Below are 15,237 nucleotides of genomic sequence, written 5' to 3'. Positions count from 1 at the left end.
GGGAATTGGTTATTTGAAAATTTGCTTGTGATTTTAAATTTTTTTAACCTGATGTGCTAATTTGTAAGTAAATGGAACTTGGCTATTTTAAACTGACAGGAAAGTTTTTCCCTTAAAGCAGTTTTCAGAGGCTGTAAGAGAAAAGGGCAATAAAACCTTATCTGATGGAAACTCAGGCAGTTGAAAGACATTTGATTAGAAATATTGGGATGATTCTAAAATTATGGGAAATATAATTTTGCTATTGCCTTTGCATACTAGATTTGTTTATTCTGAGTATAAGATCTTAGAATTTGTTTGAATATTGATACCTTTATTACTAAAAAAGGGAAGGAGCAATAAAATTCAAGCTTAGGCTGTTCAAGGTTTTGGAGGTAAAAAGCTCTGGAGGTAAAATGCTAATTACCCTGAGAAGAGATATGGTGGAAAAAGAAAAGAAAAGAAAGAAAACTTTTAAAAGCAGCTGTATTAGTTTGATTCAGAATGTTACCTTCTGAAACATGTTGGGTAATTTGTTAGCATTGTTAAGTTATGTTTTATGGAGTTATCTAGCTATTCACTGTATTGTGAACCTTAAAAGTTCTGAAGGGAACTGGAGAGGAGAATGCAGGAGATTTATGAAGGAGTTTTATTATGAAGGAGATTTATTTATAGGAGTAAAATTGGAAACCTGAATGATGTCAAGAAGGAATCAGTTGGAAAAAGAAAGGAAATTAACTGATCTTGAGAAGAATTCCTATGTAGGAAATTGAGTGGGGAGAAGGGCACCAGTGGAAAGTTGCCTTTATTTGTGCTGCAGCTGAATTGCTGGAGAGGCAGGCTAATCATTTAAAGGCACAGGCTGCTCTCAAAAGATATTAATTGACTGAATATTTGTTTCTTTGAAACATAATGGTTTTCTTGTTTAAAAAAAATATGATCATAAATGTGATCTATAGTTTGAAAGGATTATTTCAAAAAGTTTAAATGATGTTTTTAAGAACTTTTCAGGTTTTTTTATGTGAAAATAGGAAGTTTTAATTAACTGTATTGATGCCAATTATTTAAAGGGACTCCAAGAATAATAGTTTTTGCATTTATCCTTTTGAAAATGTTTTTGTTATGGACAATATGTAGTTTGGGATTTTTCTATGTATTGTGTATTTTAAAAGTAAAATGATTGATATAATATTCAATTTATGGAACATCTACTTGGGTATATAAGAATTGTGTAAACATTCTGAGATAAATTTCTTACTGTTAAAAATCTTAAAATATGTAGATGATCCTCTTATGGCAGGGAGGAAAAAGAGTGACCTTGCCCAAGTTACTTGTTAAGTAATCTAAGGGCACCGAGATTAAGAGTTTCCCAAGACAAATGGCAATTTGTGAAATATGAGGGAAAATATTTAGGCCATTTTATAAGCTTAGGGAAAAAGAAATTAGACCCTGTACGGGTGAAGGGGATTCTTCAAATTACTAAGCCTAGGAGGAAAAAGAGTCTACAGAGATTTCTAGGATTGGTGGGGTATTGTAGAACCTGGATTGATGAATATGCATTATTAACTAAGCCTCTATGTACTCATTTGTTGGAAGAGAAGCCTGATATAATGCAAAGGGATTCAAAAGGGGAACAAAGTTTTGAAATGTCAGTATTACTTTTGTCATCATTAGAAAAGACTTTTCATTTATATGTAAATACAGTAAACAGTGTGGCTTTAGTAGTATTATCACAATTAAGGGGAGGGCAGCCACAGCACTTTTGGTAGAAGAAAATCGGAAATTAACCTTTGGGGGTAGTTTAATAGTGAGTGTCCTGCACCAGGTTCAATCAATTCTGAATCAAAGGGCCAGGAGGTGGCTAACTGATTCAAGGATTTTAAAATATGAAGCAATATTATTGGAAAGAAATGATTTGGTACTCTCACCAGACCATAACTTTAATCCAGCCATGTTCTTATCTGCTTCCCCTGGGGAACATGTGTCCCTTGAACATGATTGTCCAAATGTGATTGATTACCAAACTAAGATTAGGGGAGATTTGTAGGAGGTCTTTTTGTTGAAAGGCGCTCAATAGTTTATAGATGGTTCCTCACAAATAGTTCATGGCAAAAGGAAAAATGGATATGCTATTGTTAATGGGGAAGATTTTTCTCTGATTCAAGCTGAATCCTTGCCAAAAGAGTGGTCAGCTCAAAATTTGTGAATTATATGCATTAAGTCAAGCCCTAAAATTGCTTAAAGGAAAGAACGTAACTGTATATACCGATGCAAAATATGCTTGGGGAATTGTTCATATATTTGGGGAAAAATTGGTAGGGAAGAGGAATGGTAAATAGCAAAGGAAAGGGATTGGCACACAGGGCATTGGTCACTGAAATTTTAACTAATCTTATGTTGCTTAAGAATATTGCAGTGATTCATGTGTAGGGGCACCAAAGAGGAAATTCATTTGAGATAAGGAGAAACTGCTTTGCAGATGAGGAGGCAAAACGTGGAGAAGAGGAATCTGTAAGTACGGAGGAGATGATGGTGCTAATTCTGGCATTTCTGCCTCCAATGCCTCCACCTTCCCTTACCCCAGAAGAGAAGCAGGAAATCCAAAGCCTTGGTGCTCAGGAGGATAAAGGCTCCTTCCTGATGGTAGAGAGGTACTGACCACAGCAGGTATGAGACATGTACTCCAACATTTACATCAGGGCAGTCATTTGGGTGTCCAAGGCCTGTGTGATGTGGTGCTAAATCTGTGGCACTGGCTTGTACACAATAGCAGGCAATTGGTCAGCAGGTGTCCTGTTTGTCAGAGGATGAATAGGGCGGCCCAATGACAAGTCCAAAAAGGAGGAAGGCCCCCTGGTATCAGGCCTTTCCAAAGCATACAGGTGGACTTTACCAAGTTGCCATCAATGGGGTGTCTCAAATATCTGCTTGTCAGAGTGGACCATGTGACCTTATGGGTGGAAGCCTTTCTCCTTGCCTGGGCAACTGCCTCAGCAGTTGTAAAAGTACTCCTTGAGCATATCATTCCAGGGTATGGGATGGTGGAGCAGATAGATTCATACCAAGGCACCCATTTCATGGCTAAGATCCTCTAATCTGTGGCCCTAGCTCTAGAAATATCATGGGACTTATATATTCCATGGCATCTGCCCTCATCAGGTAAAGTGGAAAGGATGGATAAGGAAATTAAACAGCAACTGACTAAATTGGAGTTAGAGACACAATTGCCCTGGACCAAGTGCCTTTTTAAGAATTAGAACAAAACCCCAAAGGAATATGGGATTATCACCTTATGAGTTATTGTATGGTCACCCTTATCTAAAAGGAATTCAAAATTCTTCCTTGGATCCAATGTTTGAGACTAAGGATTTGTTTTTAGGAAAATATGTCATGTCTTTATTGCAACATCTAAAAACTTTACACCTAAAAGGGCTTATTGCTCAGACTCTTCCCTTGGGATTCACAGTGCATAACTTCTAGCTTGGAGATGGGGTGAGATGGGGTCCTGGTTCGGACATGGAAGGAGGACAAGCTGACCCTGAGCTGGAAAGGACTGTTCCAGATCCTGTTGACTTCAGATATGGCAATATGCACCAAAAAGAAAGGTTGGACACATCACACTCGAGTCAAAGGTCCTGTGGATGCACCAAAGAAGTGGGCAGGAGAGACTGATCCAGGAACATTGAAAGTGCAGCTGAAATTACAGGAAACTTAGGAAAGACTAATGAATTGCGCATGTAAAATCTTTTTGACTTGTCTCATTTGGGGAATTCTCTTGGAACTTTTCTTGTTTGTACTAGATATTACAATTTATTGAACTGTATTGTTAGGAATTAGGGGTATTATATACTAGTTAGGAGAATGGGGTGTGAACCAAACCCAAAGGGTTGGAGACTGTGCCTTGTATATGCATGTATGATTATATGTGAGTACTCCCTTTGTACTGGTACCTCGAGAGCAGTGGGGTATGAAAATACCTTTCAAACCCTGATCCAAACAATAGCCACTAGCTTTAAATTGACTGACTATTGGATATGTGGGGGACCTGATCAATTTACACAGTGGCCCTGGGTTCCTGTTCCCCTGTCTCTGGCCTGGAGCTTGAGCAACAAGTCAGTAATACACAATGGAACAGGTTTCTAATCAGCAGAAGAAAAGCATCACTGGACCCTGACCAGTTTTAGGGAGATATTGCCTACATCAGACTGGTACAGGGCCATGGATGGGAGAAAGTGAATGTACATGGACATTTACTTGCAGTTCAAAGAAGGGAGCTATCATAGACTACAGTAGGTATGTGAATAGATGGAATCAAACCAGTATAATTTGTTATAATGGATCAGTAATTCACTGCATCCAACGTTCTAATAGTAGTGAGGGGTGTGCGAGGAAAACGCCACCTGCCTGTTTAATCCCTGATCTAGAGGGACCCCAGATATGGGCATGTATAACCTTGAATAGCATAGCACCAGGTTCAACTTACACTTCAATGGAATGGAAGTTGGAGAATAGAGAAGGCACTGTTAGGAAAATGTTTAATAATTTCTGGAGCCATCAGGATCTAACTGGGGAAAATGGTTGCATCTGCCAGTGGGTAGTTGAAAGTCATCTTTGGAGATGTAATTCTAATGATGCCAAAGGGTGGGGAGATGCCTGGCCTCCAGAGAGAATTATATAAGAATACGGACTGGCAACATGGACCCAGGATGGTAGTTGGGGGGTTATCGAACATTGATATATGTGTAAATCTGCTACAGGCAGTCCTTGAGGTAATAATTAACCAAACTGCTCAAGCCCTTGATCTATTAGTAGATCAGGCCACCTAGACAAAGGAAGCTGTTTTATAACATAGATTAATTTTAGATTATCTGTTAACAGAGGAAGGAGAGGTCTGTGAGAAACAAAAACCTGTCCACCTGTTGTATGCAAATTGATGACTAGGGACAAGCTGTAAAAGAAATTACAAAAGGTACTTGCAGGATAGTATATGTGCCTGTACAAGTTTGGAAATCTCCCTTCACAAATAGCTGATGGTCTTAGTTTGATGGTAGCTGGTGGAAACAACTTTTATGGTATGGACTAATTGCTATCACTGGTATTATATTGTTATCATTATGTTTACCCTGTATGATTACACTAATAACCAAAATAGTCCAACAATCCCTTTCAAAATTATTGCATACAGAGGATGCTGTTAAAATGATTATTCTCCAGAAAAGAGGCTGGAGGGTGTTGGAAGGGGATAGTTCTGATAGCGAACTTGATAAACAATGTGTAAGCTTGTTAATTGATTTTGAGCAATGTGTAAGTTCTTCATAGAGCATGTGATAAAAATCACTTACATATTAGGAGTGGGGAGCTGTGTGAAGTAAGATATGGTGAAGAACTTACAGATTAAACACATATTGATCAGAGACTGCTAGCTAACGTAAACCAGGGCCACTAGCCCCCAGTCATGTGAAGACCTAGGCTGCATTCCATTGTCCAAATATGGCATTAAGTAATCAAAGGTTGTAAATTACCTTGTTGGCTGCATTCCACTGACCAAAATGGAGGAGTGCAGATTTGCATGACCAATCACACCACTTGGAGAGTGGAATTTTGGAGGTTCTTTGTCTGAAATGTATAAAAGTTGTGAACATTTTCAAGGGAGTGGCTCTCTCCTGCTTTGAATCTGGCTCACAGACCAGGATAGGGTCTGCTTCTCGAGATTCTAATAAATAATTCTGTTTTTCTCTGAGTAGTCATTTTTGCATAGGATTTTCTATCCCTCACAACAACATGCTTCAAATGCCAGTGGGGGGAAAAAAAACAACCAGGGCCCCAAAATCCAAGAACCTCCCTATTTCTGTCATTCAATATTGGAATGCCTTCAAAACCAATACCTCTGTTTCCATTCTAGGTTCTGCAGCTATTGTTGAAGGAAACAGGCACCATGGAGAAAGAGACCAGCTGCTGATCCAAGATCCAAGATCAGAGATCTTTTGGAGCATTGTGTTCAGTTCTGGGAGTTACAGTTTAAGAACACTGATAAAATGAAGAGTATAGGGGGGAAAGCAACAATATGAAGATTATTTAAAGAATCAAAGCATGCTTAGCTTGGAGAAGAGAAGACAAATATTTAAAAGGTTCTTATTTAGAAAGGAGTCATTAGACTTCTTTGTTTGGCCTTAGAGGTCAGAATGAAGAACAATAGGACAAAATTGCAAAAAAAAAAAAAAAAAAAAAGGCTAATTCAGGAAAAATGTCAGGAAAAGAGACCTACTATCCAGAGGTATTCAGAAGTGGAATGGATTGTCTCACTGGTGGTAGATTCCCCTCCTTAAAATCCTTTAAGCAGAGACTTGTTGGGTATGTTTAGTAGAAATTCTGTTCAACTATGAGTTGAATCAAAAGACTGCTGAGGTCACTTCAAATTTAAATTCTGTGATTTTTCTGAGTGATAATTGAAGGAAATCCCATCACAAATACTTCTTTATTCTAAGAATGATTTTTTAATGATAATATTGTCTCAGGATTTCTGATTTCTAGTGGGTTCCTTCTCCAATTTTAGTCTAGGTTCTGCTTTCTACTCTGATTATGTTTGCCTCAGCTTATGCGTCTTCCTCCAGAAGCAAATATAAATACCTACATCTTAGGGGGCTCTAAGTATATGTGACTGAGAGTGGGATGTAACTATGACTATTTGGTAGGCTCCCCAGATCCCAACCCCTTGGATTCTTCTTCTAGAATCCAACTGTCATCTCCAGTTTTCCTGTTTTTATTTTGGCGATATTCTAGGTAATGGAGAAATTGATTAAAGAATGACTTAAGCAGTTCTACTGGGAGAACAGGACTTGAAGAGTCAGTTTGGCTCTGAGATAGGTCTATAAGAAACACTGGACTTTCCTATCCTCCTCTCATCTCCATTTCCCTGGGGGCATCTTGTTCCTGATGGAAATCTTAATCCATGATATACAATGAGCACAGTCAACAATAATAGAACAGTCCAAAGGGAAGTAGGCTTCACTTAGAATGCCCTGAGGGTAGAGAACAGATATATTACTAGAGAGAGGAAGAGCTTCAATTTGGAGAAGGAAATTAGCAAGTATTCTTGGCTTCCATTAGCTTTTATATCCTCTTTCCTAGGGCAATGTCTCTGTGCCAGACTTTTTTGATGACTTCCTGGTAGGCCAGTGATAAAATCATGATAAAAATAAATGGCACTGGGCCCAGCCTTATGTTCTTCCTTTACATATACTCCCCAAACTATTACTTTCAGCTCCTGTTCATCACCCCTAAATTTCAAATACGAGTTGTCCTGGGGTCTGAAATGTCCTGGGGTTTTGATAAACAAGGGAGGATCAATATGACTAAGTATTTTTTCCTTGTTTTAGCCCTTTTTAGTCACCCTTCTTTTTTTCCTCTTTTCCACTTATGATATAGTAGTAAAAACACACTGCCACTAATTGGGAATCAAAGAACTAGTTTTGCCACTAATTACCTGTGGGAACTTAAGTCATCTTTTTTTGGCCTCAATTTCCTCATCTGTGAAATGAGGAGTTTGGACTAGAAGTTCCCTAAGGTCCATTCCAGCTCTAAACACTATTATTCTTTCTCTCTTTTACTTAAAATGTCAGCATTGACCATGGAATATGCTAGCTCTTCAATGTAATGATATTTCTAGTTGTAGAGGCAAATGGTTGTATAATTCCCTTTCACTTGAAGAAGTTTCCTTCTAACCCACACATCTCCATTTGCAAAAATCTTTTCTAATTCATTAAACAACTCAATGTCATCCTGAACTCCTCACTTCACCTCATATATCCAATATTGTCAAATCTATCATTTCTATTTTCACAGCATTATATACACACACACATACATACATATATGTGTGCATTTGTGTGTGTTATATATTTATATATATATATATATATATATATATATATATATATATATATATATATATATATATATATATATATATATTTTTTTTTTTTTTTTTTTTTTTTTTTCCTTTTCCCCATCATTCAGTCACCACCTTAGTTCAGGTCATCATCATTTCTCATCTCTTTCTATTCAAATCCACCCTTCTAAATCAGGTGCCAAAGTGGTTTTTCTAAAGCATAGTTTTGACCATGTCACTCCCATATTCAATAAAATCAGTGGTTATGTGTTCTGTCTAGGATCAAATATTAAGTCCTCTGTCATAAAGTTTTTTGGAGCCTGATCCTTCCTGCCTTTATAGTCTTCTTACTTTCCTTCACACACTCAGTAGTAGAGTTATATTTACTTATTTGCTATTTCTTATACAACACTCCATTTTCAGACTTTTCCTTTGTGCTGGTATCCCTCATGCCTAGAAGACTTTCCTTTAACATTCTTGTTTTCCCTAACTTTCTTCATGACTCAGAATAAATTTTACCTTTTACAAAAATGTATTTCTTATACCCAATTGTTTTCATGTTTGTGTACCCTATTAGAATGGGAATTTCCTGAAGACAGCATTGTTTTTGGCTTTTGGTGTATCTTTAGCACTTAGCATAGCCAACCTGGTATGTAATAAGTGCTTAACAAAAGCTAACATTAGATATGTGGAACATGTTTATAGACCTTGCTTCATCTCCTTTTTTTTTTTTTTTTTTTTTTTTTTTTTGCTGAGGCAATTGGGCACAATTGGAACAACTGGAACAAACAGGAACATTTGCAGTAGAGATGTTTTTAAATTTATGCATCTCATGTTTCTTTTGACCTACTACAATTATGTTTTACTCATGAGCACAGTGCCTTTTTTGATGTGAGCATGCTATGCTAGGTATTTCTTTGCCAGTGCCATATAATGAAATCAATTCCATAGTTCTTCAGAGAGACATTGGGAGTGTCCTTGTAGCACTTCTGATCTCCATGCTAGCGCTTATGTGACTTCTCCATAAAATATTCTTTTAGGCAAATATACTTTTGATGTTCAAACAACATGAATAGTCCATGAGAATTGCCTTTTTTCTTCAGTAGTTGAATGTTTGGCAACCTCTAGTCTGTCATATCCAACTGCCATCACAAACTAGATGTCCCCTAGACATAAACTCAGTTTTCCAAAAGTGAACCCATTTCTTCCCCTTTCCCCCACCCTAAAGTGGCCATCATTTGAAGACCTCTATTGCTCACTACATACAGAGGTAGTTCTTTGTTAGGATTACTAGGTGAGAACTCAGGTTTTCTGGACAATGACAAGGTGAGAATTCAGGTTGTCTGGACAATGTTCTTGATACCTTTGGGTAGTGCTAGCTAGTGAAGAGAAAGAGTTAAATTGAATTCATCTTGGGGAACTTTCACAGTACTGACATGGCAAGTATATTCTTATGAAAATCAAAAGGATGTTTTATGAGCAAATTGCTTTCGAATACAAAGCATGGGTATTGTAAAATTAGAAAGAAAGAAAAGTATAGAAAATTCATTGCATATCCAAATCTTTTAAAGTGGCTACCAAAATTGCAGTTAGTATTATTAGTCACATGACCAAATAGCAATTCTGAAATTCCTTGTTACCCCTACAGCAGATTTTTTTTTTTTTTTTTTTTTTTTTTTTAGGATGAAGAGGGAGTATTTGGGCAGAGCACAGAAATGACATATTTCCTATCTTCCAGCCATGATTCTTATTTTCTCCCATTGCCATCTTGGCCTCTCTACTGGGTTGCTAGATTTTGGTATAAAAGAATTCATCTTATCTTGCCTAGAAACAGGCCTCTGTATCACTTCCTAGTCATCTTCATATCATATCCCCTTATCTGTAACCACTCTTTCAGTTCCCCTTTTTGTGCCATCAGCAGTGATGTGCTTGCTTTTATCTGCATCCTTAGCACTTAGCACATCTATCTATCCCTCTACAATTTACTAACTACAGCCACAAATAAACAACTTTTTGGAGTTCTTTGGCATTCACTACTGTATGTACTTGATATGTATGTATTTGTATGTACTGTACTGTACTTGAAAGTCTTCACAGGGCAGCTAGGTGGTGCAGTGGATAGAGCACCAACCCTGAAGTCAGGAGGACTTGTGTTATATTACCAGTATATTACCATTTCAGCCTGAAGGAGTTTTGAAGGTCATTTAGCTAATCACTTTGCCTTGAGCTATTCTATTATTAAAACTACCTGAAGAGTAAAACTTTGTAGTCCTCATTATAATATCTCTACCAGTGCAACTCTCATGGGCTGTTCATGATGTTTGAATGCCAAAAGCATTTTGCCTAAAAAAAAAAATCAAAAAGATTTCTTCTTCCAGTCCTTTGCCTTCTATTTATTCTTCTGTGAGCCATTTCTAAGAGTCTGCATCCTCCTTTCAATGTTTTCTATTGTTCCAGTTATAGAACTTCCTTCCCTTTCCCAAAATGCCTCTCCACAGATGCAATTAACAAGTATTTCCAGGGATCCTGAGTTCTGTTCCTTTATACTCTTTAGTTATTTTTCTGGAGTTCTTGAAATTTTGGCCTACTTCCACTCTAACTCATGGGCAGAGTTATCACAGTAGTTGCAAAATGGTCTGATCTCTTTGATTATGTAGAGCAAAGCTTATTAAACTTTTTTCACTCATAACCCCTTTTTGCCTGAGAAATTTATATGCTACCCTGGAGTATATAGTTATATACAATAGGAATACAAATCAAACATTTACTGACAATAAATAATACAGAAGTTTATGTACTAATGACATAAATGTGCTTGTTTATTCTCATATGAAGAATTAAATTCTGAAGGAATATTTGATGCCTTTTACTGTTGCCAAATTTTTTTACAACTCCCACATTCAGTTACATGACACCACAGTTTTAGAAGTTCTGATGAAAAGAACTCCTGCTGTTCTGAAGTGTCTGTCCAATACTTGATTTATTCTTTAAAGTGAATCTGCAAGTCCTGCATCTTTTACCAAGTCCTGGTATCTTTTAAGGTACAATGGGGATTCTGAAATAACCCTTATTAAAATTTGCTTAATATCAGAATTAATACTTTTCTCTCTTTTGCACCCAGGGGAAAGTATACTGGAAAAAATGTGGAGTTAAGAGTTAGAAGAGCTGTTTTAAATCTGAGTTCAATGAAGTTAATAATAATTTTATTTAACTGAAACTCAATTTTCTCTTTTTTTTTTCTTTTTAATTTTCTTATCTATAAAATAGGAATTTCCTTAATTACAGAGCAGTTTATATAGTGTTAAGGAGATCAAATGTTGTCGCTGGTATTTATATAATACTTTAAAGATTTGCAAAGCTCTTTATATCCATTATCTCATTTGAGTCTTATAAAAGTCTACAAGACTGTGCAAAAATGTTTGTGCAGCCCTTTTCATACTGGCAAGAAACTAGAAACTAAGGGGATGCCCATGAGTTGGAGAATGGCTGTATAAGTTATGATTTATGAATGTTATGAAATATTATTATTCTATAAGAAACGATCAGAAACACGATTTTAGAGAGGCGTGGAGAGATTGACATGAACTTGATGCTAAATAAAATAAGCAGAAGTCAGAGATCATTGTATACAGCAACACCAATACTATACGATGATCAATTCTGATGAATGTGGCTTTCCAACAATGAGATGACTTGATGCTAGTTCCAATGATCTTGTGACAAAAAGAGCCATCTACACCCAGAGAGAGGACTGTGGGAACTGAATATGGATCACAACATAACATTCTCACTCTTTTTGTGTTGTTCACTTGCATTTTGTTTGCTTACTCATTTACTTTCCTTTCTGATCTGATTTTTCTTGTGAAGCAAGAGAATTGTATAAACATGTTTATACATATTGGATTTAATATATATTTTAACATTTATGACATATATTAGATTGCTTGCCATTTAAGGGAGAGGATGGGGGGAAGGAAGGAAAATCTGAAATACAAGGCTATGAAAGGGTCAATGATGAAAAATTATTCGTGCATATGTTTTGAAAATAAAAAGCTTTAAAAATAAAAAATAAAAATAATTTTTAAAAAAAGTCTATGAGATAATTAATAATAATAGTATTAGCATATAGTGTAACAGAGGAGGAGAGTACTGGGTCTGAAGTAAGGAAGACTCATCTTCCTGAGTTCTGATTAATCTTCAACATATTGACCCTAGGAAAGTCACTTAATGCTGTCTTCCTATTTCCTCATCTGTAAAATGAGTTGGAGAAGGAAATGGAAAACCACTTAGGTATCTTTTCCAAGAAAACTCTAAATGGATTCATGAAGAGTTGGACACAGCTGAAAATGACTGAACACAATAATAATAGTGGTCATTTATAAACACTTTAAGGTTTTCAAAGCTTTTTACATTTATGATCTCATTTAAGTCTAATTAGTATTAATTTTTTCATTTTACAGATAAGGAAACTGAGACTCAGAGAGGTCAAGTAACTTGCCTGGAGTCACATAGCTATTAAGTATCAGAATCAGGATTTAAATGGAAGTCTTTTTAATTTAGGACCAATTCTCTATTCATATCTTCATGCTACCTCTAAAATGAACCTACATGTGTAAAATAGATGGATAGATTGTATAACATAGAATGTATAATGCCAAGTATTTGAATATTTGCTCTGTTATCTGACCCACCAAATTTCCAAGGAAGATTTCAATTTTTACCTTTGTTATAAGCAGGAGAAGTGCTATGACTAAATGCTTACTCTTCTATCTCTAAGAGGATTGCTAGGGTAGGGTAGAGTTATATGTAGTTTCTACATTTCAAACATTTGTTGTGTAGGCATGGAATACCTTAATTATACTGGATCTAGCTCACAACTTTTCATCTATTCTATAAGAATAACAAATAAGACTTGGTAAAATATTTTGCTAAAATCTAAGAGTAGAGCATTGATCAGAGGAGTTCATCAACTTAATGAGGTTATGAAAAAATGGGCCTCTATTTTTGAACTTGAATGATTTCTTTCTATGAAGGGCCTATGCAAGCTCATTGAATATTTCTGTTGAGAGGTTTAGGAAACATCTAATGAGGAGGTCCATTAAAATCTCATTTAAAGACTTCTTCAAAATAACAGAATTATACAATAGCAGAGGAACCCATCTCTCTAAACTAAAAAAAAGGTCACAAGATTACTAATAATCAAGAAAGCCAAACAGAAACTACAATAAGTGTGTTTTCTAGCCAAAGTCTACATAAACTGATAACCAGAAATCCATGGGCATTAGGAAAAGAGTTTAATCAGGAAAGTCCAATCCAGTAACATATCAGTGAAGGATTCCAGAGTGAGGGAAACCAAGGAAGAGCTAGGAAAACCTAGAAATGGCACCTGGATACCAAATGTTAGGGTAATGGGATCATGGATACATAAAACCTGAAGCTGTGATCTGAACCCATCAGTGAAGGTTGGGTGCTCATGGGGCTAAAACTTGGAAAACAATTAAATATGCTCTGAATCAGATCACGTTAGCATAACTTGTTGGGCTGAGTAACTCCTGGGGTCCTTCATAGAATATGTTGCTCTATATCTAGAGAAAGTAGTTGAAGGACCCGAGAAAACATTAGCATCAAACCAAATCAAACAGAATCAAATCAAATAAAATAAAAAAATAAAAAAAGCAATCAGAGAATATCCCTGACATAAAGTTCCAACTCATGATAAGACTGGGAAAAAAAGAAGTAAATAAAGCAAAACACCAGTGATAACGAAATTAGAGCCAGAGATACTCAAAAAATAAACCCAGACTCCCAGTGCACTAATAATGCAGAAATAAGTGCAGAAATAATATCATAACCCTATTCCAATACAAATTAGATTAGTTTTTCCTTAAAAGTTATTGAAACCATCTTTGAGACTGATCAGCTTAGAAAACTAAAGGCTTAGACTGTTGACATTACTTCTTGATCATCTAAATATGAAATAGCCACGAACATTTCATTTGAATCAGAGAAAAAAGAGAGCTAAATACACAATATACACTAAATTTGCTGTAAAAATACATTTGACTTAATTAGTAAAGCATTACAGGAATAGTGAAGAGGAATGAAGGATTAAAAAAAGAGGAAATATTCAGGGAGGAATTAATCATAAGCAAAAGAAACCCCAACTCCAGAAGGTAGATGAGAAAGACTGGAATCAAAAGAAGGAAGAAAAGTGAGAAAGAAAGGAACAAAAGAATAAAGGTTATAAGAACCTATGACTAACGACTGAGTGAGAAAAATAGCAGAAAGGCAATGGAGAGGAAACAATTTGCATCAATTATAGATCACTACTACTGAGCAGCTAGTTGGTACAGTGAACAGAACATTGGTCCTAGAATCAGAAACACCTCAATTCAAATCTTGCCTCTGACACATCTTAGCTATGTGACATTGAGCAAGTCACTTAATTCCATTTGCCTCTCAGTTTCCTTATTTGTAAAATGAGCTGGTGAAGGAAATAAACCATTCCAGTATCTTTGTCAGGGAAACTCCAAATGGGGTCACAAAGAATCAGACACTACTGAAATGACATGTTGATTAAACACCTTCCCTCTTTACAACTTTCTTTGTAAAAAAGGGAATCAAGGGCAAAGAGGTAAAAAAGTAAAAGAAAAAAAGGAGGGAGAGAAATACAAAATTAACAATCATGACCATTAATCTGAAAGTTATAAAATCCCTTATAAAATTGAAAGAGGCAGGAGTAGGGATTAGGAAGTAGAATCAATAATATATTGTTTACAAAAAAAAAACATAAGGGAAAAGAACTCACAATCTGACAGACATTGTTGGGAAAACTATAAAGCAGTTTGGCAGAAATTAGGCATAGGCCAACATCTTATACTGTACACCAGGATAAGATCAAAATGGGTATATGATTTAACATAAAGTATAATCACAAACAAATTAGGGGAGCAAGGAAAATTTTATCTGTCAGATATATGGATAAGGGAAGAAATTATGACCAAACAAGATATAAAGAAATCATAGGAAATAAAATTAATAATTTTGATTGTTAAATTTAAAACTAACAAAACCAATGCAGCCAAAATTAGGAGAAAAGTAGGAAACTAGGAAAAATTTATAAACTAAATTCCTTTAATAAAAGCCTCATTTCTCAAATATATATGGAATTGAACCAAATTTACAAAAATAAGAGCCATTCCCCAATTGATAGATGGTCAAAGGATATGAATAGTTTTCAAAAGAAGAAATCAAACCAATCATATTTAAAATATTCTAAATAACAATGGATAAATGAAAATTAAAACATCTCATTCCTATCAACCAGAAAATGACAATGACAAATGTTGGAGATCTGGAAAAATTCAGCC

Source organism: Sminthopsis crassicaudata, chromosome 5, assembly GCF_048593235.1.
Source record: "Sminthopsis crassicaudata isolate SCR6 chromosome 5, ASM4859323v1, whole genome shotgun sequence".
In the NCBI taxonomy this organism is placed as follows: Eukaryota; Metazoa; Chordata; class Mammalia; order Dasyuromorphia; family Dasyuridae; genus Sminthopsis; species Sminthopsis crassicaudata.
This window is presented reverse-complemented; position numbering follows the sequence as displayed.